Below are 5221 nucleotides of genomic sequence, written 5' to 3' on the forward strand. Positions count from 1 at the left end.
AGGATTGAAATGCAGGCTACGTCGTCGTAAACAGCTTGTATCGACACAGGAAAAATCTACGGCACGCAGGGATATCTCCCAAAGTGATACCACTCTTGCTGGACTTCTATCCTGACATAGTGGTAGTTTGGTCGACTACCAAACTTTGTGAAGGCAGACAATTGTTGGAAATTCTCAGCGCTGAGTTTCTACGGGCTGCAGTAGGAGTCTCTTTGGCGGTAGGTATTTTACTACTCCCTGATCGAGAGAATCCTGATCCGCGCGCGTGCCGGTCCACACACTTCGGTACCCATAGTACCCCAATCTCACCCGCCGGGTGAAAACGGTGCTGAGGCAATCGTCAAACTGGCCGTACATGCTCGTGTCACCTCCCTGTATTTTACTACTCCCTGCTTCGCATATACTCATTCTCTTGATGGTACCGTACTCTTGATGGTACGGGACAGGTGCGGCACAATGAGGTGAGGGATCTCACAGCGCAGCTGCTCGGTCGTGTGGCGCATGACGTCAACGTGGAGCCAACCATCCAGCCCTTGACCGGGGAGAACTTACGCTATCGCACAGGTCAGCTGTGCGGGATGACCTGGGTCGGCTGGATGTTGTCGCGAGCGGTATCTATGGCGGCCGGTTTGAACGGAGCTACCTGGACGTCCGGGTCTTCAACCCGCACGCTCCATCAAATCGCTCATCATCTGCGGCATCCTGCTACAAGCGACACGAACGTGAGAAGCGCCGGGCCTACAGAGAAAGGGTTCAGCACGTTGAGCGGGCAGGCTTCATCCCTGTGGTTTTCTCGGCACATGGTGGCATGGGCAATTCAGCTATTTCTCTTTACAAGCGCATTGCCTCCATGTTGTCCGAGAAGACTCGTGAAGCCTACTTCTCTGTCATGGCCTGGATTCGTGCCCGGCTGAGCTTCGCCCTCCTGCGTGCAAGTGTTGCCCGTCTTCGGGGTGCCCGCCGACCGATCCACTGCCACCGCCTTGTCTCTGCTTCTGCCGCACTGGCGGTTGCCGAGGCTAGGATTGTGGTCTGATCCGGCTCAGGAGCGGTATTATGTGGGAACTGAACTATTGTTATCGATTTCACTGTACTTTTGTCTCTTTTACGTTTACTTTATACCAGGCGTGGGCCATCCCCTGTACATAGGTGCCATCATTTTTCTTTGTTTCAATAAAATATTCTAACGGCGAAAAAAATAAATAATGAAAAACAATCCAGACGGGATAGCGCCGCGCCAGGCATGCCGATGGCACAAACAAACAAAAATTTTGTGGCCAGCTGTCTTTGCTGGTACGGTACGGTACGGGACAGACACGGGATAGTGCCAGGCGTGACACAAACAAACAAACACCAAATTAAAGCTGTGTGGACCCTGGCTAGCGCCAGACGTTACTGAAGTAACGTCTTCTGCATAGCTACGGGAATTAAAGCTGTGTGGACCCTGGCTAGCGCCAGACGTTACTGAAGTAACGTCTTCTGCATAGCTACGGGAATTTACTTTACACTCAAACATACACTGTACATGTACATGTAACCTCATGATACTGATGATTCCATCTTCATATCTCCGCAACAGGTACGTCATACGCACCAAATACATGGTGTGTGTGCACGCGCGCGCTTGCGTGCGCGCGTACATGCACACACTCTCATGCGTGGCCGAGTTGGCCGGATGAACAGACCACGCATTTGCACGAGGTGTCCGTTATGTCATTGGAGTGCTGTATTTTATTACTTTATTCCAAAATAGTATGTCTTGCCCCTGTCAAATGGAGTTTGTGTCTATGCTCAGCGGGCCACGACGCCACACTGTAGTCAGGGCTGGAATTAAAATAGCACTTCATGGATTATTTTAACTAATTTCCTTTCCGTTTACATGTACTTTGTTGAGCCCGTGGTTTCATTTCTGTGTTCTGTTATGATTGGCCTCTGGAAATAATCAGAGTGGATGTCATTTTTGTCATAATTATTACTGATAAAATGCTACACCTGTGAAGTAAAAGAAAAAAAGGCCCAACCCTGCCCTGCCAGCTATTTGGGCTTACGGGGGTCGCCATGGCAAATAATAATATTAAAGAACTATGTATGTATGTATGTATGTATGTATGACTCATAATCACAAGGTGATCGTAGAGGCATTAATTGATCAGCGAGAGAATTGTGAATGATGTCTCTGAATCCAACTCTATCGTGTGCTGCATGAGAGATAGAGCATGCAAGGGAAGACCCGTCCAACTTTTAATGTTAGAAATCCATGATGTCGCGGGCCTTCCTCTCGGTACGCGGTCGAGATTAGGCTTTTCCACATTATTCGAAAAAATAATGGAAAGATGTGGATGCAAAACTCGATTTTTGGGAGAATGATGTTTTTCTCAAAAATGGTTAGATTTGAAAAAAATCTAAAGATACATGTATTCAAAAAATCACCCAATGTGCGAAAATTATTCACCCGTTGCCATGGCAACAAGATGGCGGCCAAAAGCAAACGAAGTAGGGAGTCATAAAATACCGGTATTTTACGACTCCCTGATTCGAAGCATGTACAGACTCAGTACATGGCAGTGTTGGCATCAGGGAACACAGTACAGTACCCGTGCATGCGTGCACATCATCATGCACTGGCATATTTCAAGACTGACAAGAGTTATGACATTGTTATGTCAGGTGCGGGGGTACACAATGGCAAGTCTTGCCACTGCCTGCACAAGAAATGCCTCTACATGTACATGTACATGTATGTACGGTCGTGTAGTTTAGTTTGCACTTGTAAAACTTGTTGTTTTTGAAGACAATCTGGCAAAAATCACGCCAAATGTGTTGTTTTTGAAGAAAATCTGGCAAAAATAACGCAAAACTTGTTGTTTTTGACGAAAATCTTGCAAAAATCACGAAAGATGCATTTTTACATCCGGGATTCATTTTTACCCCAAAGATGCAAAAATTATGCAAAACATAACGTGGAAAAGCCTATTCGCTAGCCACATCCTTGCTCCGATGATGTCATTGAGTTCTTCCAGGATAGATTTGTTGGTACGCCGGTCGTGGTATGTTACTCCTAAGAGTCGGCGGAAGCATTTCATCTCGAAGGATGAAATTCTTCTCATTGATGAGGCAGATAATGTCCAAGATTGGCATCCGTAAAAAACAGTCGCGAGCACAATAGACCTAACAAAACGAAATTTAGTAGGCAAAGAAAGTGATGGCGATTTCCAAATGAATTGAAGCTCAATGATCTTTTGCTTCCTTAGTTAAAGAATTAAATTATTAAATTAAATTAGAGCATCGCTAGACGCTAGCTACAAGCGAGGGTCCCTGGTCCGAGTCCTGGTGGTGACAGTCAATTTTTTCTTCAGACTTTTCCCGTTTGTCTCTTTCCCTCAAACTACCGTACTGGCAATATATGTTGCCGCAGTGAGGCCATGAAGCGTTACATTGGCACATGTTTGCCGCACGCAGGGCGTTACATGCAAAGTCGCACAGGATCCGTTACACAGGTTTCTATATTGCCGCAGTCCTTTTTTTGCTATTGCCGCATCACTTTTTTGCTATTGCCGCATCATTTTTTTGCTTTTGCCGCGTCATTTTTTCTTGTGCAGTACAAACTGCAATGAAAAGATCGCCGCACCCCGCCGGACGCGCGTTACGAACTCAACGAAAATTTGTCGCACTAGCCTGGTCGCGCGTTACGCCGCACCCCCTGCGTTACGCGTTACGCGGCAACATATATTGCCAGTACGGTAGTGAAGAAATTAAAATTAATTAAAATTAATTTTAATTAAGGTGGCAGACTACCCAAAAATTCGCTGAAAAATCGAATTTGTAAATTCATATTGAGTGCTACGTCAGTTGAAAGAGCATGAATAGCTGCAAATTATCTGAAAATTGTGTCCCGATCTGACCGGCCGTTCAAGAGTTATGGCCGAAAATGTGCCCTTGCAAGGAAAGATGTTTTTTGTTGCACGCTGTCATTTGTTGGCAGCACTGTATTTGAATGTGAGCAGACCGTGCGCAACTTGTCGTATTATGGAAACACGCGAAAGTGTGCAGGATTTTGCCCCAAGTCCAAAAAAGTCCAAAAAATCAGGTTTTTGAGCCACGTTTTGGGCTGCACGGCGGCGGGCTTCAGCAGGACTTTTGCCAGCACCCTCGTGACGTTGCAGATATGTGGCTTGATTATTGTAGTTGACATTGATTTAGTGACTTTGGCAAGTTTGAGTCGTGTCAAGAAGTCAGGTAGGATTCAGTACTAGGCAGTAGTGAAACGTGAGTGGAAGTCTTTGCCGGTTTCTGAGGGTATCCTGGATTTGGTGTGCAGCGCTGTGGAAATGGCTTGCTGTGGAGGTCCCAGCACTGGATGTTGTATCAAAGGTACGACCTCGTAGCAAACCCTAAACCTAAAAAAATTCAAAAATTGACTTGGGTCTGTGGGAGTGTGTGAGAGAACGCCCACTCGTTCCGTTGTGACAGATTCCAGGGCCTCGTTGAGGGGCCCTACCCCATCACCCATGGCTGCTTCTGGACTTGTTCTAGGTTTGAGTCCCGCGCACGAACAGAATGAGCACGAAAATGTGAAAAAATTGTAAATGCATTTGTTTGGCTCCTGGGTGGCTCGCACACCGTGGCACTATGCCGGAAATTTGAGTTTTTCCGGCCTGGAAAGCCTGTCAGTGAGGCGCAAGAACTTGTAAATCATGTCCTGAGGGCCAGCATAGTGGCAGGAGTGTGTGGTCAAAATTTCACTCAAATCCATTGAGAAACACCAAAGTTACGGTCAATTGAATGCCATATGAAATTTATGGGGAGGCTGCCCCCTTAAGTTTCGTAAGTTCGTAATTTTAATTAATTTTAATTAATTTTAATTTCTTCAAAGAATTAAAGAACTAAAGACTATAAATTAATGACGGGAAGTGCCAGCTTCGGCAGCAACTAGGGAGGCAGAAGAAGAGACAGGTGCATGTACAGCGAAAACAGAGCGGCTACCACGCAGGCACATGACACTCGCTCTGAGCAACGCAAAGCTAAGGCGGCAGCGGATGAATGACATAACAACCGAATACGGTTCGCTGCTTTTCTCAGCAATGAGAGATGCAATACGCTTGTAAAGCGAGGCAGATTGCTTGCCCATGCTACCGGTTGTCGAGAAGACCAACGGGACAAATGAAGCATGCTCGATCTCCCGCAGCCTCTCTTCATACGATCTCTTCTTCGCTTTCTCATG

Source organism: Sycon ciliatum, chromosome 13, assembly GCF_964019385.1.
Source record: "Sycon ciliatum chromosome 13, ocSycCili1.1, whole genome shotgun sequence".
Taxonomy (NCBI): Eukaryota; Metazoa; Porifera; class Calcarea; order Leucosolenida; family Sycettidae; genus Sycon; species Sycon ciliatum.